At 39.7% G+C, this 26,700-nt stretch overlaps 1 long non-coding RNA gene across 2 annotated transcripts; it reads left to right on the top strand.

The window, feature by feature from the left end:
• The first annotated feature begins 18 nt into the window (after positions 1 to 18).
• LOC108946032 (uncharacterized) lies at positions 19 to 22,910 on the top strand. 2 transcript variants are annotated; one of them, XR_011410130.1, is made up of 4 exons: positions 19 to 390; positions 3,068 to 3,135; positions 4,235 to 4,342; positions 4,385 to 4,576. It is a non-coding gene; the product is annotated as an uncharacterized lncRNA (long non-coding RNA). The 2 variants fall into 2 exon arrangements; XR_011410131.1 differs by lacking the exons at positions 3,068 to 3,135; positions 4,235 to 4,342; positions 4,385 to 4,576 and adding exons at positions 11,170 to 11,237; positions 22,842 to 22,910 and having other exon boundaries at positions 53 to 390.
• The last annotated feature ends 3,790 nt before the right edge of the window (positions 22,911 to 26,700 follow it).

Here is a 26,700-nt window from a genome sequence, read left to right on the forward strand (position 1 = left end):
AACTAAAAAGGGAAGCTCACGTGTACTAATATGAAACTGAGTATTCCTGCCTACCATGTTCATCTTATTTCTTATCCAGAGAAAGTCACCTGAAAATAAAATTGCAAAAAGTTTATGCGAAAAAAATCATTTATGTCCACTGTTATAATTTCGGTTTACTATTAGCTTCGACATTACAAAATTGGTGCAAAATACCTCTCGTCCGTTAGAGCACTCCACTGTGGCCAACAACATCCACACGGTCTGATATTTCGCTGAGATGGACGCCACGTGACATGCCACCTCATCGCCACTTCAAATTTTATTCTACCTCTCCCCCACTCCTTCTACTGATGCTTACGGGCTTCTCCTAGAAGTGTAAGATGGATCGGCGGAGCCCCAACGTTCAAGGTATTTGTGAATATGCCTCAGTGAAACTTGATAACTTTATGTCAAAAATTTACTTCACTTCTCATGATTTGATGTGGTTACCGTTAACGATTTTGCTGTTTCAATCATTGAAGGCTGGATATGTTTTTGATAAAGATATTTTAAAAGTCAAATTCGTCACATTTATCTTAGATAGCAGGTTGAGATAACAATGGGGTAAAACTGAATTGGAGGCGGTGATGAGGTGATATTCTAAGTGGCGTCGTCCATCTCAGCGAAATATCATACCACGTGAATATTGTTGTCACAGTGGAGTGCTCTAAAGGAAGAGTATTCAATTATATAACGTCGAACAAACTCCTTTGTAGTGTTAACAGTTTGAAAGATATTTCAGTCTTTTTCGAAACCTCAAATCGCATTAAACAACGCTAAAAACGCGAATCATACCCCAATTCAAGCCTAATGAACTAAAAAATTAAACATTCTATATTCGATGCCGAAACCTATCAAATCATGTCCGATTGACCTCAAATTTTATACACAAGTCATAAATGACATAACTGACCTATTTCAATTTCCAGAATCGAATTCTGACCCTGATATCAAAAGGTCAACTCCCCGGTCAAACTTCCAAACTTAAATTTCTATTTTAGTCATTTCAAGTCTAATTTAACTACGGACTTTCAAATAATTTTTCGGACACGCTTCTAAGTCCAAAATCACCATATGGAGCTATTGGAATCATCAAACTCTATTCCGGAATCGTTTACACATAAGTCAACATCCGGTCAACTATTTCAACTTAAACTTTAAACCTTGGAACTAAGTGTTCCAATTCATTCCAAAATCTCACCCGACCTGAACCAATTACCCCGGTAAGTCACATAACAACTGTAAAGCACTAATTGAGCAGTAAATGAAGAAACATGATTGTAATACTCAAAACAACAGGCCGGGTCGTTACATAAACCGAAAAAAATATCGAACCGTACCGAATAAATTTTACATGTGAAAAATATATTTATATATTAAGTTTAAAAATAATAATGCATTAAATTTTTCTTTGGGCCTTGGAATTATGAAAATTGTTACAAGCTAACAAGTAATTAAACTCAAAATATTAATTCCTAAAACCTATTATGCTACTTCTACTTAAACTAAATTATTTCAAGTATCTTCATTAGCAAGATCCAAAGTATTCTAGCGATTATGAGTAGCAAACTATAATGTACTGAATATGTTTCCTTTCATATAGTTTAGATTTATCTTTTTGAATATTTAATCTTCTATAGACTTTATTCTTGAGTCTCAACTTGGTTAATATCTTTCCACTCGTGTGCTTTATATATTTTTTTTGTCTTTGTTGGATTTCTTTTACGTTGTTGTACAATAGTTGATGGATCTATACTCTAGCCATCTTTCATTTTTTTAATTCATCACCCTTTAAACAGTAAAAATGTCTAGTGAGTTTTGCTAAGTTATATAAAAGAACATATGTTATTGCATTCTACTTCTACTGGTGAATTTTACATGATATTTAAAAAAGTATCAAAAATTAACCGAACCGTACCGATACTGGAGAGAAACCAGCATGATTGCGACGGTTTCGAAAAGTTTAATTTGGTTATACATAATAGAATAATTAAAAAATTGGTATGGTACAAATTTTATAAAATAACCGGCCGAACCGAACCATTGACACCCCTAAATTGTTATCCACTGAAACGACTAACAAAGAGCTCTTTGGATTAGCTAATAAAAGTAGCTTTCAAGTATTTGGGAGCTGAATTTAAAAAGAAGCAGTTTTAGGACTTGTTGGTATATTTGGTTGAGGTCCCGAGGGTCTCGGGTGAATTTCGAATGGTTAATGGATTGCATTTTGGACTTGGTGTTTTGCTGAATTTTTCTGGTGTAGAGGTCCGGTTTCCTTCTACGCAATCGCGTGAGAAGGTTCGCGATTGCGTAGGCTTAATTGGGATTGCTGAAAAATTTGTTCTATGCGATCGCATAGATTGGGCTGTGATTACATAGATGGAGAAACTCACGCATCGCGAACGCGTGAGGCGCGTCGCGTTCGCGTAGAAGAAGTGAGGCAGCAGGGGGATATACGAAGTTACACTTCACAATCGCGTGGACAAGTCCGCGATCGCGTTGGTATGTGCAGCTGAAACTTCGCAATCGCGTGCACTTATCCGCGATTGCGTAAGGTTAAGTTGGGCAGTGGAAAGCTTGTGCTTCACGATCGCGGGACTTGATCCGCGATCGCATAGAGGAAATAACTGCGCAACAGAACGTCCCATTTTCTATTTTTAACGATTCAGAGTTCGAGGAGAGGTTTTAGGGAGATTTTCAAGGTAAACAATGGGGTAAATATTCTTAACTCAATTTTGGTCAAATTACCCGAATCTATTGCTATTTATAACATTTAAATTGTGTTTAAAGTTGGGAAAATTATGAAAACCCTTAAGTTTAGATTGAAGATTTGAGGGTCGAGTTGATGTCGAAATTTGATAAAATTGGTATGGTTGGACTCATGGTTGAATGGGCGTTCATATTTTGTAACTTTTGTCGGGTTCCGGGACATGGGCCCCACGGACGATTTTTGAGTTAAATTTTAGATTTTGTTGAAAAATTAGTATTTTCATATGGAATTAATTTCTATAATTTGTATTGACTGAATCGAATTAATTGTGACTAGATGCGAGGCTTTCAGAGTCCAATTCGCGACGCAAAGGCATATTGGAGTAAAGAATTACACGATTTGAGGTAAGTAACACTTCTAAACTTGGTTCTGAGGGTATAAATCCCTAAATTATGTGTTATGTGAATTGTATGGAGGTGACGCACATGCTAGGTGACGGGCGTGTGGATGTGCACCATAGAAATTATGACTTAAATAAATTTTGTGGAGTTATATAATTAAAGAATCATGTTATTTTCCACATATCCTCCATATGTTAGAGGAAATTGAGTTGAGGCTCATGTTGAAGATCATGTTTATGCTACGTGCCGATATTTTGGGACCCATATGGTCGTGTTGCTGTTGAATTAATTGTTTAAATTTAAAATTATGTACTCAGTCACATCTATCATTTTCATATCATATCTCAGTCTCTATTGTCATTCATTGATACATCATATCATCATGTCGGTTTGATTTTCATATCATTGAGAGCCCAAGAGACTGGAGATTTTGAGTGATAATTATGGGATCGGGCTGCACGTCGCATCATGTTTTATTTATTTATGCCTGGATCTGGCTATTATAGCGCTTGGGCTGAAGAAGCCTCTCAGGAGTCTGCACCCCCCACAGTGAGTGTCGTTGATTTATATTGAGAGATGGATTTTCCTTGGGCATGGATCTTGCCCAATGCATTTATATTGGGGGATGGATCTTCCCTCGACATGGATCTTGTCCGAATCATTTACATTTAGGGATGGAGCTTCCCTTGGGATGGATTGGCCTTATATAGTACTGAGTGGCTGACTGTCAGTTGGTGTGTGTGTGTGTGTATATATATATATATATAATGCATCGTCCCTGGGTTGGATTGGCCATATACATTATTGAGTTGAGTATCTTGAGATTTTGAGTACGCGAGATTTTCACTGAGGTTCATCACACACAGTTCGTACATTGGCATATAGATACAGTGATGTTATATTCCTCATATAATTTAGAATTGATCTATTTTACTTGTATTAAGTTTAACTGTTGAACTTGAAAGCATGCCTATATTTCTGTACGGTTATTTCTATATGGGACTATACCTGTTGAGATCGTCACTACTTTCAGCCCCAAAGGTTAGTCTTGTTACTTATTAAGTTGGTTCTACTCATACTACACTCTGCACCTCGTGTGCAGATCCAGGTACTTCCGGATACGGCGACTGCTAGATATCAGAGTTTCATCTGTTGGAGACTATCAAGGTAGTTGTTTGGCGTCGGCAGACCTTGACTCTCTTTTCTTTAAGTTATTGTATTGTTCTATATCTTCAGACAGTGTTTTTATCAGTCAGACTTTATTATTAGATGCTCATTTACTTAGTGACAACTGGTTTTGGGAGTGTATTTATATCCGAATTTGTGGGATTTCCTCTTAAATTTAAATATTATATTTTTCAAACTTAAAAGAAATTGTGGTTTACTGAAGTTGCCGGCTTGCTTAGTACTGAGATAGGCGCCATCACGACATGCGGATTTTGGGTCGTGACAAGTTGATATTAGAGCCTAGGTTACATAGGTCTCACGAGTCATGAGCATGTTTAGTAGAGTCTTGCGGATCGTTACAGAGACATCTGTACTTATCTTCGAGAGGTTGCCGAACCCTTAGGAAAATTTCACTTTCTTATATTCTGTCGTGACAATTTATTAATTCCGAAAACTAAATTTTTGTTATTATATTCTCTCACAGATGGTGAGGACACGTACTACCAGATTGGACGGTTAGTCACCAATGCCACCAGTTAAGGCCACGAGAGATCGGGGTCATGGTTAAGGCAGGGGACGAGGTAGAGGTCTAGGTGTAGCTCGTACCACAGTTGGAGTAGCACCTATAGTACCACCAATTGCCCTAGCTTAGAAGTAGATACCAGGTATATTTGAGCCGACGGGACCAGCTCAGGCACCAGCTGCGCTTATTGTGATTCCAGGCCTTTAGGAGGCTCTAACACAGATATTGACTATTTGCACTGGCCTTGCTCAAGTGGTTTCGGCTCAGGCCGTGCCAGCCACTTCTCAGGCCGGGGAATGTACTCATACCCCTATCGCCCGTACTCCAGAGCAAGTAGTGAAGGGGCTTTAGATACCGGGGGCACTACCAGTACAGTCGGTTGCAGCTGCTCAGGCCCAGGTGGGTCGTATTATGAATGGCGAGGAGCAAAAGAGATTAGAGAGGTTTGGGAGACCCCATCCTCCAACTTTAGTGGAATTGAGTTAGATGATGCTCCGGATTGTTTGGACAGATGCCAGTGGATGCTTTGTACAATGGGTATTCTTGAGACCAGTGGGGTCTCATTTAATACTTTTCAGCTGACTGGATTAGCCTTCATATGGTGGGAGACTTATCATAGGAACATACCAGTTGGTGCAACACCACTTTCATAGCATAAGTTCTCCGTATTATTTCGGGAGAGGTTTGTTCCACATACCCACAAAGAGGAACTGCACAGGCAATTCAAGTATTTACGTCAGGAGGACTTGTCCGTGACTCAGTATGAGATGCGGTTTTCAAAATTAGCTCGTCGTGTAGTTTGGTTGGTTCCCACTGAGAGGGAGAAGATTAGGAGGTTCATTAATGGACTCAACCAGAGATGGTCCGTACTCAGGAGCATGAGGAGATGGAGGCCAATAGGTCTCGTGGTCTGGGTAATTCCAGCAGTGTTCCTTCTAGGGATAACCCTATTACAGTAAGGGTCAACCATATAGGCCCGCTCAGATGGCTCGTTGAGCTCATCGTGGTGCATCAGCTAGCCATAGTTCATACAGTGCTCGACAGAATCAGTCTTCTCTTAGTTCACTTCTAGCTTAGAGTTCATCTCGTGCACCATCCGTTTAGGGTTCATCTATACCAGGTTCTTCTGGTAGTTATTCTGGTTCTCGAGGTCTGCCTCAAAACTTGTCGACATTTTCAGAGAGGGGGTTCTTTAAGTGCGGAGATTTGGGTCACATAAAGAGATATTGCCCTTGTCTTACAAGACGTTCAGCTCAGCAGAGGAGTTAGGCTATGACTTTTGCACCAGTTGCTTCACCTCCTGCCCAACCAACTCGGGTTGGGGCTCAGTCAGCTAGGGGTCGCTCAAGAGGGGGAGGCCCATCAGGTGGCGGTCAAGCCCGATTCTATGTTATTCCTACCAGGCCAGATGTCGTTGCTTCAGATGCAGTGATCACATGTATTGTCTCAATGTGCCATAGGGAAACTTCTGTATTATTTGACCCTGGTTCCACATATTCATATGTATCATCATATTTTGTTCGTTATTTGGATATGCCCTGTGAGCCCTTAGTTTCACATGTTCATGTATCTACGCCGGTGGGCGATACTATTATTGTGGACCGTGTGTATCGGTCGTGTGTGGTAACTATTGGGGTACTGGAGATTAGAGTTGATCTCTTATTGCTTAGTATGGTTGATTTCGATGTAATCTTGGGTATGGATTGGTTATCTCAATGTCATGCAATTCTGGACTGTCATGCAAAAACTATGACGTTGGCGATGCCAAGGTTGCCGAATGTCAAATGTAGAGGTTCTCTAGATTATGTTCCCAGCAGGGTAATTTCTTATTTGAAGGCCCAACATATAGTTGAGAAGGGGTGTTTGTCATATTTGGCCTTTCTGAGAGATGTTGATTCATACACTCCTACTATTGATTCTATACCGGCAATGCGAGACTTTTTATATGTATTTCCTGCAGACCTGCCAGGTGTACCACCTGACAGGGATATTGATTTCGATATTGACTTGGTGTCGGGTAATCAGCCCATTTCTATCCCTCAGTATCGTATGACTCCAGATGAATTGAAAGAATTGAAAGAGCAACTTCTTGATAAAGAGTTTATTTGGCCTAGTGTGTCGCCTTGGGGTGCACCAGTTCTGTTTGTGAAAAAGAAAAACAGTACTATGCGGATGTCCATCGACTACAAGCAGTTGAAATAAGTTACAATCAAGAACAAGTATCCTTTGCCGTGCATTGATGATTTATTTTACCAGCTTCAGGGAGCGAGGGTGTTCTCCAAAATTGATTTGAGATATGGGTATCACCAGTTGAAAAATTGGGATTTGGATATTCTAATTATGGTATTCAGGACTCATTATGGTCACTATGAATTTCTTGTGATGTCTTTTGGGCTGACCAACGCTCCATCAATATTTATGCACTTGATGAACAGTATATTCCAGCTATATCTTGATTCATTTGTCGTAGTATTTATTGATGATATCCTGTGTACTCACGTATCCAGGAAGAACATGCACATCACTTGGGTATTGTATTACAGAGGCTGAGAGATAAGAGACTTTATGCAAAATTCTCTAAGTGTGAGTTCTGGCTTAGTTCAGTGGCATTCTTGGGACACATAGTGTCCAGTGAAGGAATTAAGGTGGATCCGAGAAGATAGAGGCAGTTCAGAGTTAGCCCAGGCCATCTTCAGCTACTGAGATTCAGAGTTTTCTCGGCTTGGCTGGTTATGATCATCGCTTTGTGGAGAGTTTCTCGTCTATTGCATCGCCTTTGACTAAATTGACCTAGAAGGGTGCTCCATTCAGGTGGTCGTATGAGTGTGAAGAGAGCTTTCAGAAGCTCAAGTGTGCCTTGACCATAACTCCAATTCTAGTTTTATGTTCAGCTTCAGGCTATTATATAGTGTATTGTGATGCTTCTCGGATCGGTATTTGGTGTGTCTTAATGTAGAAGGGTAGAGTGATTGCTTATGCTTCGCGCCAGTTGAAGCCACACGAAAAAACTACCCTGTTTATGATTTAAAATTGGAAGCTATTGTTCATGCATTAAAGATTTGGAGTCACTATCTCTATGGTGTGTCTTGTGAGGTATTTACAGATCATTGGAGTCTTTAACACTTAACCAAACACAAGGATCTAAATTTGAGGCAGCGGAGATGGTTGGAACTGCTAAAGGATTATGATATTACTATTTTGTATCATCCCGGGAAGGCCAATGTGGTGGCCGATGCGTTGAGTAGGAAGGTGTAGAGTATGGGTGGCCTTGTATTCATTATTATTGGTGAAAGGCCTCTTGCAGTTGATGTTCAGACCTTGGCCGATCAGTTCGTGAGATTAGATATTTCGGAGCCCAGTCGGGTTCTAGCTTGTGTGGTTTCTCGGTCATCCTTTAATGACCGCATCAGAGAGCGCTAGTATGATAATCCCCATTTTCTTGTCCTGAAAGACACAGTTCAGCACGGTAATGCCAAAAATGTTACTATTGTAGATTATGGGATGTTGAGGATGCAGGGTCGTATTTGTGTGCCAAATGTAGATGGGCTGCGTGAATTGATTCTTGAAGAAGCATACAATTCATGGTATTCCATCCATCCGGGTGCCGCTAAGATGTAACAGGACTTGAGGCAGCACTATTGGTGGAGAAAAATGAAGAAATATATAGTTGGGTTTGTTGCTCGGTGTTTAAATTGTCAACAGGTGAAGTACGAGCTTCAGAGGTTGGGCGAATTGCTTCAGAAACTTGAAATTCCGGAATGGAAATGGGAGCATATTACCATGGACTTCGTAGTAGGAATCCCACGGACTTTGAGGAAGTTTGATGCTATTCGGGTGATTGTGGATCGATTGACCAAGCCAGCGCATTTTATCCTAGTTGGTACTACTTATTCTTCGGAGCGGTTGGCTGAGATTTATGTTTGCGAGATTATTCGCCTACATGGTATGCCAGGATCCATTATTTTATATCGGGGCATACAATTTACATCATAGTTTTTAAGAGCAATGCAACGAGAATTAGGTACACAAGTTCAGTTGAGTACAACATTTCACCCTGAGACGAACAGTCTGAGCGCACTATTTAGATATTGGAAGATATGTTACGCACTTGTGTTATAGATTTTGGAGGTTCTTGGGATCAGTTTCTGTCACTTGCAGATATTGCCTACAATAACAGCTACCAATCAAGCATTCTGATGGCTCCGTATGAGGCTTTATATGGGAGACGGTGTCGGTCTACGATGGGTTGGTTTGAGTCGGGTGAGGCTAGGTTATTGGGTACTGATTTGGTTCATGATGCTTTGGAAAAGGTTAAATTGATTCAGGATCGACTTTACACGACACAGTCTAGACAGAAGAGTTATGTCGACCGGAAGGTTCGCGATGTTTCTTACATGGTAGGAGAGAAGGTACTACTCCGAGTTTTGCCTATGAAGGGTATTATAAGATTCGGGAAAACGGCAAGTTGAGTCCTAGGTATATTGGGCCTTTTGAAATACTTAAGAAGGTTGGAGATGTGGCTTATGAACTTGCATTGACGCCTAGTCTATTGGGTGTTCATCCAGTATTTCATGTATCTATGTTCCGGAAGTATGTCGGAGATCCGTCTCATGTTTTGGATTTCAGTACAGTGTAGTTGGATGGTAATTTGATTTATGATGTAGAACTGGTGGCTATTTTGGACCGGTAGGTTCAAAACTTGAGATTAAAGAACATAGCTTCAATGAAAGGGCAGTGGAGAGGCCAGCTAATCGGAGAAGCAACTTGGGAGACTGAGCGGGAGATGCAGAGCAAATATCCACACCTATTTGAGACTCCGAGTATGATTCTAAACTCGTTCGAGGATGAACGTTTGCTTAAGAGGGGGAGAATGTAACGACCGGCCGGTCATTTTGAGTATTGCAATCTCGTTCCCCCATTTACTGCTCAATTTGTGCTTTACAATTATTATGTGACTTCCGGGGTAATTGGTTTGGGTTCGGTGAGTTTTTGGAATGAAATGGAACACTTAGTTCTAAGGTTTAAAGCTTAAGTTTAAATAGTTGATCAGATGTTGACTTATGTGTAAACGACCCCGGAATAAAGTTTTGATGATTCTAACAACTCCGTATGGTGATTTTGGACTTACAAACGTGTCCGAAAAATTATTTGGAAGTCTGTAGTTAAATTAGGCTTGAAATGGCTAAAATAGAAATTTTGTTTGGAAGTTTAACTGGAGAGTTGGCTTTTTGATATCGAGGTTGGAATCCGATTCTGGAAATTAGAATAGGTTTGTTATGTCATTTATGACTTGTGTGCAAAATTTAAGGTCAATCGGACTTGATTTGATATGTTTCGACATCAAATGTAGAAGGTTGGATTTCTTAGTTCATTAGGCTTGAATTGGGGTATGATTCGTGTTTTTAGTGTTGTTTGATGTGATCTGAGATTTCAAATAATTTCGTATGATGTTTTAGGACTTGTTGGTGTATTTGGTTGAGGTCCCGGGAGCCTCGGGTGAGTTTCGGATGGTTAACGGATTGAATTTTGGACTTGGTGTTTTACTAAAGTTTTGGTGTTGAGGTCTGGTTTCCTTCTACGCGGTCGCGTGAGAAGGTTCGCGATCACGTAGGCTTAATTGGGACTGCTAAAACATTTGTTCTATGCGATCGCATAGATTGGGCTGCAATCGCGTAGCTGGAGAAACTCACGCATCGCGAACGCGTGAGTCACGTCGCATTCATGTAGAGGAAGTGAGGCAGCAAGCGGTCACACGAAGTTACACTTCGCAATCGCGTAGGTTTGTGGAGCTGAAACTTCGCGATTGCCTGCACTTATCCGCGATTGCATAAGGTTAAGTTGGGTAGTGGAAAGTTTGTATTTTACGATCGCGAGACTTGGTCCGCGATCGCATAGAGGAAATAACTGGGTAGCAGAAAATAAGTTCTGAAAATGGGATTCGTCCCATTTTCCATTTTGAATGATTTGTAGCTTGGGAAGAGACGAATTTCGGGAGATTTTCAAGGGAAATAACGGGGTAAGTGTTTTTAACTCAAATTTGTTCAAATTACCCGAATCTATTGCTGTTTTAGCATTTAAATGGTGTTTTAAGTTGGGAAAATTATGAAAGCCCTTAAGTTTAGATTGAAGATTTGAGAGTCGAGTTGATGTAGGAATTTGGTAAAATTGGTATGGTTTGACTCGTGGTTGAATGGGAGTTCATATTTTGTAACTTTTCTCGGGTTCCGGGACATGGGCTCCACAGGCGATTTTTGAGTTAAATTTCAGATTTTGTTGGAAAATTAGTATTTTCATATAGAATTAATTTCTATAATTTGTATTGACTGAATCGAATTAATTGTGATTAGATATGAGGCTTTCAGAGGCCAATTCTCAACGCAAAGGCATATTGGAGTAAAGAATTACACGGTTTGAGGTAAGTAATACTTCTAAACTTGGTAGTGAGGGTATAAATCCCTGAATTACGTGTTATGTGGATTGTATGGAGGTGACGTACATGCTAGGTGGCGATCGTGTAGATGTGCACCACAGAAATTGTGACTAAAATAAATTTTGTGGAGTTGTATAATTAAAGAATCATGTTATTTTTCACATATCCTCCACGTATTAGAGGAAATTGAGCTGAGGCTCATGTTGAAGATCGTGTTTAGTCTACGTGCCGATATTTTGGGACCTATAGGGTCGTGTTGTTGTTGAATTAATTGTTTAAATTTAAAATTATGTACTCAATTACATCTATCATTTCCATATCATATCTTAGTCTCTATTGTCATTCATTGATACATCATATCATCAGGTCGGGTTGATTTTCATATCATTGAGAGCCCGAGAGACTGGTGATTTTGAGTGACAATTATGGGATAGGGCTTCACGCCGCAGTATGTTTTATTTATTTATGCCTAGATCTGGCTATTATAACGTTTGGGCTGAAGGAGTCCCTCCGGAGTCTGCACCACCCATAGTGAGCGCGATTGATTTATATTGAGGGATGATTTTTCCCTGGGCATAGATCTTGCCTGAAGCATTTATATTGAGGGATGGATCTTCCCTGACATGGATCTTGTCCAAATCATTTATATTTGGGGATGGATCTTCCCCTGGGCTAGATTGGCCTTATACAGTACTGAGTAGCTGACTGTCAAATCTTCCCTAGGCTGGATAGGCAATATACATGTAACGACCCAGACGGCCGTTTTGAGTATTACAATCCCATTTCCCCGTTTACTGCTAATTTATGCTTTATAGTTGTTTTATGACTTACCGGGTTAATTGGTTCGGGTCCGGAAGGATTTCGATGTGGATTGAGACATTTAGTCTCATAATTGAAAACTTAAGTTAGAAAAGTTGACCGGATATTGACTTATGTGTAAACGATCCCGGATTTGAATTTTGATGGTTCTGTTAGCTCCGTTAGATGATTTTGGACTTAGGAGCGTGTCTGGATTGTAATTTGGAGGTCCGTAGTGGAATTAGGCTTGAAATGGCAAAAATTAAATTTTTGGAAAGTTTGACGGGGGAGTTGACTTTTTGATATCGGGGTCGGAATCTGATTCTATAAATTGAAATCGGTCTGTTATGTCATTTATGACTTGTGTACAAAATTTAAGGTCAATCGGAATTGAATTGATAGGTTTCAGCATCAAATGTAGAAGTTGCAATTTGTTAGTTTTCGTTAAGCTTGAATTAGGGTGTGATTCATGTTTTTAGTGTTGTTTTATGTGACTTGAAGGCTCAACTAAGTTCGTATGATAATTTAGGACTTGTTGGTGTATTTGGTTGAGGTTCCGGGGGCCTCGAACGAGTTTTTGTATGGTTAACAGATCAAATTCAGACATAAGAAAAAATCTGGAAATTTCAGTCTTCTGGTGCAATCGCACCTGCGGAATTTTGGTCGCAGTTGCGAGCTCGCAGGTGCGACCATGAAGGAAGCTGGGCAGAGCTTGCAGGTGTGACGATTTTTCCGCACTTGCGTGGTCGCATGCACGGTGAGGGGCTCGCAGAAGCGCGCCTGTAGGTGCGGGATTTTGAGCGCAAGTGCGCGAGTCGAGGACTGGGTGTGCCTTCGCAGAAGTGAGAAATTTAGCCGCATGTGCATAAGCACTGTGCAGTGTACAAAACAGAAGAGTTCCAACATTTTCGTCATTTTTGACATTTAAAGCACGGTTTTGGGCGATTTTTCGAGAGAATTCACGGAAAATCTTAAGGTAAGTCACTTGTAATCATTGTTAGTCAATAATATTGGATTATCATTGAGTATTTCGACTAGATTACATGTTTTTGAGGTGAAATTAGAGAATTTGGGCCTAGGAATTTCAAATTAAGAATTTGAGATTTGGAGGTCGAGTTGATGTCGGGATTTGGTAAAATTTATATTGTTGGATTCGTGGTTGAATGGTCGTTCATATTTTATAACTTTTGTGAGGTTCCAAGATGTGATTTTGGTTGAAATTTTAGATTTTGTTGTAAAATTAGTATTTTCATATGGAATTAATTCCTTTAATTTGTTTTGACTGAATCGCATTATTTATGACTAGATTTGAGGCGTTTGATTTTTCATGTCATTGAGAGCCCGAGAGACTGGAGAATCTGAGTGATAATTATGTTTATTTATCTATGCCTGGATCTAGCTATATAGTGCTTGGGCTGAAGGAGCCCCTCCGGAGTCTGCACCCCCACAGTGAGCGCAGTTGGTTGATGTATATATATATATAGGATGAACCTTCCCTGGGCATGTATCTTGCCATAGATACATATATTGAGGGATGGATCTTCACTTGACATGGATATTGTTCGAATCATTGATATTCGGGAATGGATCTTCCCTTGGACTGGATTGACCTTATACAGTACTGAGTTACTGACTATCAATTGATGGATATACATATATACTTGGGATGGATCTTTCCTTGGCTGGATTGGCGATATACAATACTGAGTGACTAGGTATTTTTAGATTGTGAGTACACGAAGTTTTCACTAAGGTGCATCACATACGGTATGTGCATGGGCATGTAGATATAGAGATGTCATATTCCTCAAATTGTTCAGAATTTGTCTATTTTATTTGTACTGAGTGTAATTGTTGAACTTGAATGCATGCCTACATTTTTGTATTGTTATTCTATATTGTATTGTACCTGTTGAGCTCATCACTACTTTTATCCCAAAGGTTAGTCTTATTACTTATTGAGTTGGTTGTACTCATACTACACTCTGTACCTCATATGTAGATCCAAGTGCTTTTGGGCACGGCGACTGTTAGAACTCAGAGTGCTATCCGTTGGAGACTATAAAGGTAGCTGCCTAGCTTCCGCTGGCCTTGACTCTTTTTTTTTCCAGTTATTGTACTGTTCTATATTTCCAGACAGTGTTTTTATCAGTCAGACTTTGTATTCATTTAGCTGCTCATGTACTCAGTGACACCGGGTTTTGGGAGTGTATTTACATCAAGTATTTGTGGGATTTTCTCTTAAACTTAATTATTATGTTTTTCACATTTGAAAGAAATTGTGGGTTATCGATGGTGTTGGCTTGCCTAGTACTACGTTAGGCGCCATCACGACATGTTAGGATTTTGGGTCGTGATAAGTTGGTATCAGAGCCTAGGTTACATAGGTCTCACGAGTCATGGGCAGGTTTAGTAAAGTCTTGTTGATCGGTACGGAGATGTTTGTACTTATCTTCGAGAGACTGCCGAACCCTTAGGAAAAATTTCACTTTTTTGTATTCTGTCGTGCAAATTTGTTCATTCCGGAAACTAAATTTTTGTTATTCTATTCTCTCTCACATGGTGAGGACACATACTACTGGATCAGATGATCAACCACAAGTGCCACCAGTTAGGGCCGCGAGAGGTCGGGGCCGTGGTAGAGGCAGGGGCCAAGGTAAGGGTCGCGGTGTAGCTCATACAACAGTTGGAGCAGCACTTGTAGCACCACTAGTTGCTCCAGCTCAGGAGCAGATTCCAGCTATAGCCGAGCCGACAGGACCAACTCAGGCACCAATTGTGCCCATTGTGATTCCAGGCCTTCAGGAGGCTTTGGCCCAGATATTGACAGTTTGCACTGGCCTTGCTTAGGTGGTTTCGTCTCAAGCCGTACTTGCTATTTCTCAGGCCGATGGAGGTACTCATAACCCTGTTGCCCGTACTCCAGAGCAGGTAGTGTAGGGACTCTAGATACCGGGGGCACTACCAGCCCAGCCGGCTGTAACTGCTCATGCCCCAGTAGTCCTCGTTATGGCAGATGATGAGCAAAGGAGACTTGAGATATTTGTGAGGCTTTGACCTCCATCTTTTAGCGGTGCTGAGTCAGAAGATGCTCAGAGTTTTCTGGATAAGTGCCAGCGGATGCTTTAGACATCGGGTATTTTGGAGACCAGTGGGGTCTCATTCATTACTTTTCAGTTTTCTAGGGTTGCCTCCAGATGGTGGGAGGTTTATGAGAGGTGAAGGCTGGCCGGTGCAGCACAACTTACATGGCAGGATTTCTCTGTTCCCTTTTTGGAGAAGTTCGTGCCGCAGTCTCGTAGGGAGGAGATACGCAGACAGTTTGAGCAGTTTCGGCAGGATGGCATTTCTGTGACCCAGTACGAGATGAGTTTTTCTGAGTTGGCTCGTAACGCAGTTTGGTTGGTTCCCACTAATAGGGAGAAGATTTGGAGTTTCATTGATGGCCTAACGTATCAGATGCAATTGCTTATGACTAGGGAGAGGGTATTTGGTGACATTACTCGGTAGATAGAGGCGGTCCGTAGCCAGGAGCGTGGAGAAAGGGAGGCCAAGAGACCTCGAGGTTTAGGTGGTTCTGGTGGGGTACCTTCTGGAGGGAAGTCCTACCACAACAGGGTTCGTCCTTATAGGCACGCTCAGACGGGTCATCCAGTTCACCGCGGTGCATCATCCAGCGATGGTTCATACAGTTCTCATCAGTGTCAGTCATCTCTCAATGCCTTTCCAGCCCAGATTACGTCATATGCTCCTTTATTTCAGGATTCATTTACACCAGGTGCTTCTAGCAATTATTCTGGTTCTCGAGGTCCGCCTCAGAACTTATCGGCATTTTCAAAAAGGGGTTGCTTTGAGTGTGGAGACTTGGGCCACATAAAAAGATATTGCCCTCGCCTTACGTGAGGTTCAGCTCAGCAGAGGAGTCATGCTACAACCTTTACACCAGTTGCTCCACCACCCGCCCATCCAGCTCGGGATGGGGCTAAGTCAGCTAGGGGTTGCCCAAGAGGGGGAGGCCGATCAGTTGGCGGTCAGGCCCGATTCTATGCTTTTCCTACCAGGCCAGATGTTGTTGCTTCAGATGTAGTGATCACAGGTATTGTCTCAGTGTGCCACAGGGAGGCTTCTATATTATTTGACCCTGGTTCCACTTATTCGTATGTATCATCATACTTTACTCATTACCTGGATATGCCCCTTAGTTTCACCTGTTCGTGTATCTATGCCGGTGGGCGATACTATTATTATGGACTGTGTGTATCGGTCATGTGTGATAACTATTGGGGGACTAGAGACTAGAGTTGATCTTTTATTGCTCAATATGGTTGATTTCGATGTAATTTTGGGTATGGATTGGTTGTCTCCATGTCATGCTATTCTGTACTGTCACACAAAATCTGTGACATTTGCAATGCCAGGATTGCCGAAGGTCGAATGGAGAGGTTCTCTAGATTATTTTCCCAACATGGTAATTTCTTATTTGAAGGTTCAACGTATGATTGGGAAGGAGTGTTTTTCATATTTGGCCTTTATGAGAGATGTTGATGCAGATACTATTACTATCGATTCAGTACCGGTAGTACGAGACTTTTCGGATGTATTTCCTGCAGACTTGTCGGGTATGCCACCCGACAGGGATATTGATTTCGGTATTGACTTGATGCCGGGCACTCAGCCCATTTCTATTCCTCCATATCGTATGGCACCAGTTGAGTTGAATGAATTGAAAAAGCAACTTCAAGAACTCCTTGATAAGGGTTTTATTAGGCCTAGTGTGTCACCTTGAGGTGCACTGGTCCTGTTTGTGAAAAAGAAAAATGGTACTATATGGATGCGCATTACAGGCAGTTGAACAAAGTTACAATCAAGAATAAATATCCTTTGCCACGTATTGATGATTTATTTGACCAGTTTCAGGGAGCAAGGGTGTTCTCCAAAATTGATTTGAGGTCTGGGTATCACCAGTTGAAAATTCAGGATTCAGATATTCTAAAGACGGCATTCAGAACTAGTTATGGCCACTATGAATTTCTCGTGATGTCTTTTAGGATGACCAACGTCCCAGCAACATTTATGCACTTGATGAATAATGTATTTCATCCATGTCTTGATTTATTTGTTGTAGTATTTATTGATGATATCCTGGTGTACTCACGTAGCCAGGAGGAACATGCACAATACTTGGGTATTTGTATTATAGAGGCTGAGAGAGGAGAGGCTTTATGCCAAATTCTCTAAGTGTGAGTTCTGGCTTAGTTCGGTGGCATTCTTGGGGCACATAGTGTCTAGTGAAGGAACTAAGGTGGATCCGAAGAAAATAGAGGCAGCTCAGAGTTGGCCCAGGCCATCTTTAGCTACTGATATTCGGAGGTTTCTCGGCTTGGCTAGTTATTATTGTCGCTTTGTGGAGGGTTTCTCGTCTATTGCATCACCTTTGACTAAATTGACCCAGAAAGGTGCTCCGTTCAGGTGGTTGGATGAGTGTAAAGAGAGCTTTTAGAAGCTCAATACAGCTTTGACTACAACCCCAGTATTGGTGTTTCCTATAGGTTCAGGATCTTATACTGTGTATTGTGATACGTCGCGTATTGGTCTCGGCACAGTGCTGATGCAAGACGGTAAGGTGATTGCCTATGCATCCAGACAGTCAAAGGTACATGAGAAGAATTATCCGGTCCACGACCTTGACTTAGCAGCTATTGTTCATGCCTTGAAGATTTGGCGGCATTATTTGTACGGTGTCCATTGTGAGGTTTAAAACGATCACCGGAGTTTACAACATCTGTTTTAACAGAAGGATCTTAATTTGCGGCAGTGGATGTGGTTGGAGTTGCTTAAGGATTATGATATCACCATTCTCTATCATCCCGTAAAGGCCAATGTGGTGGCCAATACCTTGAGTCGTAAGGCGGAGAGTTTGAGCAGCTTAGCGTACTTACTAGTAGCAGAGAAGCCTTTAGCCTTGGATGTTCAGGCCTTGGCCAACCAGTTTGTCAGATCGGACATTTCTGAGCCGAGTCGAGTTTTGCCTTGTGTGGTTTCTCAGTCTTCTCTTTATGATCGTATCATAGGATCCCAGTATGATGACCCTCATCTGCTTGTCCTTAAGGACACAATTCAACACGGTGATGCCAAGGAAGTCACTATTGGGGATGACGGTGTATTACGGATGCAGGGCAGGCTATATGTGCCTAATGTAGATGGTTTGCATGAGTTGATTCTCTAGGAAGCTCACAGTTCGCGGTACTCTATTCATTCAGGTGTCGCGAAGATGTATCAGGATTTGAGGCAACACTATTGGTGGAGGCGAATGAAGAAAAATATAATTGGGTTTGTAGCTCGGTGTTTAAATTGTCAACATGTGAAGTACGAGTATCAGAGACCAGGTGGATTGCTTCAGAGACTTGAAATTTCGAAGTGTAAGTGGGAGCGTATTACCATGGACTTCGTAGTTGGGCTCCCACTGACTTTGAGGAAGTTTGATGTTGTTTGGGTGATTGTAGATCGGTTGACCAAGTCCGTGCAATTTATTCCAGTTGGTAATAATTATTCTTCGGAGTGGTTGGCTGAGATTTATATCTGCGATATTGTTCGCCTACACGGTGTACCAGTGTCTATCATTTCAGATCAGGGCACGCAGTTTACATCACAGTTTTAGAGAGCAGTGCATCGAGAATTAGGCACACAGGTTCAGTTGAGTACATCATTTCACCCTCAGATGGATGGACAGTCCGAGTGAACTATTTAGATATTGGAGGATATGCTACGCTCTTGTGTCATTGATTTTGGGGGTTCTTGGGATGCGTTTTTGCCACTTGCGGAGTTTGCTTACAATAACAGCTACCAATCAAGCATTAGATGGCTCCGTATGAGGCCTTAAATGGGAGACGGTGTCGGTCTCAGTGGGTTGGTTTGAGCCAGGTGAGGCTAGGCTATTGGGTACTGACTTGGTTCAGAATGCTTTAGAGAAGGTTAAATTGATTTTGGAGCGGCTTCGCACTGTGCAGTCTAGATAGAAGATTTATGCCGACAGGAAGGTCCGGGATGTTGCTTACATGGTTGGGGAGAAGGTTCTGCTCAAGATTTCACCCATGAAGGGTATGTTGAGGTTCGGTAAGAAGGGCAAGTTGATTCTTCGGTATATTGGGCCTTTTGAAATACTTAAGAAGATTGGAGATGTGGCTTATGAACTTGCTTTGCCACATAGTCTATCGGGTGTTCATCCAGTGTTTCATGTATCCATGCTCCGGAAGTATGTCGGGGATTCGTCTCATGTTTTGGATTTCAACACAGTGCAGTTGGATGGTAATTTGACTTATGATGTGGAGCCAGTGGCAATTTTAGACCGGCAGGTTCAAAAGCTGAGATCAAAGAATATAGCTTCAGTGAAGGCACAATGGTGAGGCCAGACAGTCGGATAAACTACCTAGGAGATTGAGCGGGAGATGCAGAACAAATATCCACACCTATTTGAGATTCAAGGTATGATTCTAAACTAGTTCGAGGACAAACGTTTGTTTAAGAAGGAGAGAATATAACGACCCGGCCGTTCGTTTTGAGTATTACATCCCTATTTCCCTATTTACTACTCAATTTATGCTTTATAGTTATTTATGACTTACCGGGTTCGTTGGTTCGGGTCCGGAAGGATTTTGAAGTGAATTGAGATACTTAGTCTCAAAATTGAAAACTTAAGTTGGTAAAGTTGACCGGATATTTACTTATGTGTAAACGACCCCGAATTTGAATTTTGATGGTTATGTTAACTCCGTTGGGTGATTTTGGACTTAGGAGCGTGTCCGGATTGTGATTTGGAGGTCCGTAGTGGAATTAGGCTTGAAATGGCGAAAGTTAAATTTTTGGGAAGTTTGACCGGGGAGTTGACTTTTTGATATCGGGGCCGGAATCTGATTCTGAAAATTGAAATCGGTCTGTTATGTCATTTATGACTTGTGTGCAAAATTTCAGGTCAATCGGAATTGAATTGATAGGTTTCGGCATCGAATGTAGAAGTTGGAATTTGTGAGTCTTCGTTAAGCTTGAATTTGGGTGTGATTCATGTTTTAGGGTTGTTTTATGTGATTTGAAGGCTCGACTAAGTTCATATGATATTTTTTGACTTGTTGGTGCATTTGGTTGAGGTCCCGGGGGCCTCAGACAAGTTTTCGGATGGTTAACGGATCAAATTTAAACTTAAGGAAAAATTTGGAAATTTCAGTCTTCTGGTGCAATCGCACCTGCGGAATTTTGGTCGCAGGTGTGAGCTCGCAGGTGCGAGCTGAGGAGCGCAGATGCGACCATGAAGGGAGTTGGGTAAAGCTCGCAGGTACGACGATTTTTCCGCACTTACGTGGTTGCAAGCACGGTGAGGGGCTCGGAGAAGAGCGCCCGCAGGTGCGGGACTTTGAGCGCAGGTGCGCGAGTCGAGGACTGGGCGTGCCTTCGCAAAAGAGGAATCTTCGCCATAGAAGCGGCCTCACAGAAGCGAGAAATTTAGCCGCAGGTGCAAAAGTACTGGCCAGTGTACAAAACAGAGGAGTTCTGACATTTTTGTCATTTTTGACATTTAAAGCACGGTTTTGGGCAATTTTTCAGAGAGAATTCAAGGAAAATCTTGAGGTAAGTCATTTATGATCATTGTTAGTCAATAATATTGGATAATCATTAAGTATTTTGACTAGATTACATATTTTTGAGGTGAAATTAGAGGATTTAGGCCTAGGAATTTCAAAATAAGAATTTGAGATTTGGAGGTCAAGTTGATGTCGGACTTTGGTAAAATTTGTATGGTTGGACTCGTGGTTGAATGGTCGTTCATATTTTATAATTTTTGTCACGTTTCGAGATGCGATTTTAGGTGGAATTTCGGATTTTGTTGTAAAATTAGTATTTTCATATGGAATTAATTCCTATAATTTATTTTGACTGAATCAAATTATTTATGACTAGATTTGAGGTGTTTGGAGGCCGATTCGCGCGGCAAAGGCATTGCAGAATAAATAATTACACGGGTTGAGACAAGTAACACTTCTAAACTTGGTTCTAAGTGTATAAATCACTGGATTTTGTGTTATGAATTGGAGATGACGCATATGCTAGGTGACAGGCGTGTGGGCGTGCAACATGAAAAATGTGACTTAAATTGTATCCATGGAGTTGCATAATTAAATAAATGTCATTGTCCGCATATCCTCCATGTGTTAGAGAAACTGAGCTGAGACTCATATTAAGATCATGTTTAGGCTACACGCTGATATATTTTGGGACCCACATGGGTCGTATTGTTGCTGAATTATTTTGTTTAAATTTATAATTTTGTACTCAATCACATCTAGCACTTGCATATCATATCTCAGTCTCTGTTGTCATTCATTGATACTTCATATCATCATGTCAGGTTGATTTTTCATGTCATTGAGAGCCCGAGAGGCTAGAGATTCTGAATGATAATTATGTTTATTTATTTATGTATGTCTGGATCTAGCTATTATAGTGTTTGGGCTGAAAGAGCCCCTCCGAAGTCTACACCCCCACAGTGAGCGCAGTTGATATATATATATATATATATATATATATATATATATATATATATGGGGGATGGATCTTCCCTGGACATGGATCTTGCCATATATATATATATATATATATATATATTGAGGGATGAATCTTCCCTCGACATGGATATTGTCCGAATCATTGATATTCGGGGATGGATCTTCCCCTGGATTGAATTGACCTTATACAGTACTGAGTGAGTGACTGTCAGTTGATGGATATACATATATACTTGGGATGGATCTTCCCTGGGCTGGATTGGCCATATACAGTACTGAGTAATTGAGTATTTTAAGATTGTAAGTACACGAAGTTTTCACTAAGGTGCATCACATACGGTGTGTGCATGGGCATGTAGATATAGAGATGCCATATTCCTCAAATTGTTCAGAATATGTCTATTTTATTTGTACTGAATTTAATTGTTGAACTTGACATCAAGTCTACATTTCTATACTGTTATTCTATATTCTACTGTACATGCTGAGCTTGTCACTACTTTCAGCCCAAAGGTTAGTCTTGTTACTTATTGAGTTGGTTGTACTCATACTATACACCGTACCTCGTGTGCAGATCCAGGTGCTTTCGGACACGACAACTATTAGATCTCAGAGTGCTATCCGTTGGAGACTATTAAGATAGTTGCATGGCGTCCGCTGATCTTGACTCTCTTTCTTTCAGTTATTGTATTGTTCTATATTTTCAGACAGTGTTTTTATTAGTCAGACTTTGTATTCATTTAGAAACTCATGTCTCAGTGACACCGGATTTTGGGAGTGTATTTTTATCTAGTATTTGTGGGATTTTGTCTTAAACTTAATTATTATGTTTTTCGCATTTAAAAGAAATTGTGGGTTATCGATGATGTTGGCTTGCCTAGTACTACGTTAGGTGCCATCGCGACATGTTAGGATTTTGGGTCGTGACAATACAGTAATGAGTGATTGAGTATCTTGAGATTTTGAGTACGCAAGATTTTCATTGAGGTGCATCACATACAGTACGTACATTGGCATGTAGATGCAGATATGTCATATTCCTCATATCATTCAGAATTGATCTATTTTACTTGTATTGAGTTTAACTGTTGAACTTGAAAGCATGCCTATATTTCTGTACGGTTATTTCTATACAAGACTGTACCTGTTGAGCTAGTCCCTACTTTCAGCCCAAAGGTTAGTCTTGTTACTTATTGAGTTGGTTATACTCATACTACACCCTACACTTCGTGTGCAGATCCAGGTACTTTCGGATATGGTGGCTGCTAGATATAAGAGTTTCATCTGTTGGAGACTATCAAGGTAGTTGTTTGGCGTCCGCAGACCTTGACTCTCTTTCCTTTCAGTTATTGTATTGTTCTATATCTTTGGACAATATGTTTATCAGTCAGACTTTATTATTATTTAGATGCTCATGTACTCAGTGACATCGGATTTTGGGAGTGTATTTATATCCGTATTTATGGGATTTTCTTTTAAATTTAAATATTATATTTTTCAAACTTAAAAAAAATTGTGATTTAATGAAGTTGTCGGCTTGCCTAGTACTGAGATAGGCGCCATCACAACATGCGGATTTTTGGTCGTGACAATTTATTTTCATAAAATAAAAAACCACCCTAATTATCGGTGCGATTATAGATTTATATAAAAACCTATAGTTTCTTTAAAAGAAACCTAAAAATCGATTTGGTACGGTACTGTTCGGTAGGTTTAGTCGGTTTTCGAATATCCATTGACACCCCTTGACAAGATCCAGCTTCCGCGGTTCTTTGGTAGATAAAATGACAAAAGTGGTCCCCTATCTTTAGGGTGCATTTAAAATAGTCCCCTTAATATACTTTGAGCGATTTAAGTCATCCAAAGATGAGCAATGTCACACACTATTTTCACCTTAACAACCCCTTTAAAATATATAAAAAGATTTTGTAAAGCTCAAGAGGGTTTCAACTTGAAAAGTGACAAAAGATTGTGTTTCGAAGAATTTTTCAGAGTCGCCACCTGACATTTAGTTTCGGTGTGCCAAATCATCATTTAAAATTAATTTTCCCTTAAAAACATATTTGACTCTAAACTAATTTGCACAGGAGATTTTAGATAAGGGGGTTCATTTGACTCGGGGAGAAGGTGTTAGGCATTACCCGAGTTCCGTAACTAGTACGGTTGCGTATTGGATCTAGTTGGCTTTTAAAATATTCAAATTGAGGTAAAAACATGAAAAAGAAAAATAAATACAAAAGAGGATCGAGGTCGTCCCCACTTAATAAAAGGAAATAAAAATAAAAATAAAATACTACAAGTTCTCCTTTTGGCCTCCAATTACAGAATACTACGGGGCATTCCCGGAATAAAATATCTACAAATCCTTCGGGGCATTCCCCGAACATATTTAACTAAAGGAACAACCTCTTACCTCAATAATTACTAAAACGTCCTAATATTACCTACCCAAGTATGATCGGCCTAATACATGCTGCTAGCAGGTGATATGGTAATATAAATGAAAGAAAATTAAATAGAACAAGTCATGACATGCTCAATGTCTTTTTCGTTCTGATTCCCAACCCCATGGTCTAACACTTGTTGCAATATCCAAGCCGCCAATCAATCTAATCAATTAGTTAATTTAGTTCTTATGCTGGCAGAATGTTAACCTTGAAGCCTAAGAATCTATATTTCAATGAAGAATTGCAACGGTGAATTTATGCCATTGAATTCATTCCAACCCATTAAATTAAACAACAGACAAGTTGAGGAAATAAATATTAAGACATACTGAAAACAGAACAATGAAGCACGAAGTCATTCAACAGAACAGAGCAACGGCAGAGAAATAATAAAAGCAAGATATGATATTAGGCATAAAACAGTAGAATAAAGAGAGAAATAGACCTCGAATGAATCTGAAATTTAATTGTTTGACAGTTTGGAGATGTGGCGCGACAAAACGTCAAACAAGATCTCCACTGAAGACTGAAGAACAGGGCCTAGACCGGAAAATCGAACGGGGACCTCGAACGGGTGCCTCAACCGGAGCTTTGACGGGGAACCTCAAACATACCTCGAACTTCGCCGGAGATATTTGAACCCTGCCGACGAACTCGGACACTACCTGAACCAGAGAACGTTAATGGTCGCTCATGGTGATTGTCTGGTGGACCTCTATGTTGATTATGTAATATTCCAATAAACCAAGGGGAACATTACGTAAAGAGTAGAAGTATGTAACTTTCCTTTTCCCTTTTGCAGGCACCAATATCATTGTTATTGCTAAGCAAGTTTAACGTTAGACTCTTAATTTTCAGAAAACATGAGTATAAATTTCTTAGCGATGGCAACTTTTAGTGACTGGCAGTGTAAATTATGCCATTTGTGAATGGAAACGGTGGCGGGGTGGTTAAGAGATGGAGGTTTATGGGTCTCGATTCTTGTGGGGTGTCGCTGCTCACTTTTGAGATTAGTTCCCTCCTATGTTGGGCGTTAATTTGGTTTTTATACGGTGGTGGGGAATAAGTATTGGCCATTGAATTAGAGGGGAATAAATGACTAAGATTAAATCTTGCATTTTTAGTGAAGAGTGGGCTAATGAGTTGGAAAGAATGGACATTTGTCTTGCTGGGCCACTAAAATTTCAAAATGAGCTCCCAATTGACTCAAATTCAATTCTTTCTCGATGAACAAAAGTAAAAATAAAAATACAACCCAAATATACTAATTAATCGTAGTTAATAAGAATAAACTATTAAAGTGAACTATATATAAAAATAAAAATATTTTTGGTATTTTTTTTAATGTTATAAAAAGGTAGAGAAAACTATGTTAAAGTAATGATAAAAATTAAAATATTATCATTATAAAATACTGATAAGCTTAAATAAATAAAAAAGGATAAAATAAAAAGATATATAATAAGAGAAGAAATATTACAAAACTATTTTTTGCGTTTTTAAACTTATGTTTTAAAATTAAAATTAAAAGTTGACTGAAATCTTATTAAAATAAAAATAAGTAAATATTTTAAAAATACTGCTTTTAAAAGTTGCGCGGGTCAAAAATTACATGCTTACAAGCAGTTTTGATTTTCTATCAAATATTTCAACTTAAAAAATTATTATTGATCCCAAAAATAGTTAGGAGGGAAATGCAGTTCATTGGGCAAAGTTTGAGGGGCAAAGTGAATTTACCCAAATTTTTAAAACAAGTTGACAATCTATGGTCAGATTTGTCTTTTTAAATCACTTAGAGTTAGAGGTGAACAATCAAGCTTAAATGCTTAATAAACTTTGACACCTGTCGATTCTACTAATTTTACTGATAATCTATGATCTGATTATCTTTTTGGATTATACATAGAAGAGAACAATCAGCATTCATTACCAGAAAATCTTCCCTGGATTATGTTAATCACGCTTTAATAAATTACACTTATTTATTATATATATGTATAATAGTCATTTCCTCTGCCCCTTTATATAACATCTTCCCAATAGTAGGAAAAATTATAGGTGCTCAAAATCTTCAAATTAAACTCTCATACATCTTTTAAGTCAAGTAAGTTAGCTGTTTAGTATCTTCAATGTGTTAATAATTTTGTCTTTAAAGTAGTTTTAAAAAAAAATATATATATATAAATATTTAGCATTCAAATCTGTAAAGATAATTTAATGTATTCAGGTTATGCCGATTCGTCAAAAAATTGTTCGACAAACTGTACTAGTGTTATATTTTCTTCTGAGCTATGACGGAGTTCATGGAGAAATAAAGCTATCCGAACTAGAGGATTTAGAGTTGGAGAAGCAACTTAAACTGTTGAACAAGCCAGCGATCAAAACAATTAAGGTATATATTCTGAGAAAAAAATCATATTCATAAGTCTCTGGAGTGATTATTTTATAATTGTGCTAATACTACTTTCATAGAAAAGAAAAAATAAAATACACTTCAATTGAATAACTTTTATACCTGAAGATTTCGAAATAACACTAAATTGTTTTAAATTGATTTTATCGTATATTCTTTTCTTATAAAGTGATATTGTATTAGAAAATTAAGATTTTTGTATGTCGTAATACTTTCCGCCTAGTTTCTAACTTCAT

The sequence above is a fragment of the Nicotiana tomentosiformis genome, chromosome 8 (genome assembly GCF_000390325.3).
Source record: "Nicotiana tomentosiformis chromosome 8, ASM39032v3, whole genome shotgun sequence".
NCBI lineage: Eukaryota > Viridiplantae > Streptophyta > Magnoliopsida > Solanales > Solanaceae > Nicotiana > Nicotiana tomentosiformis.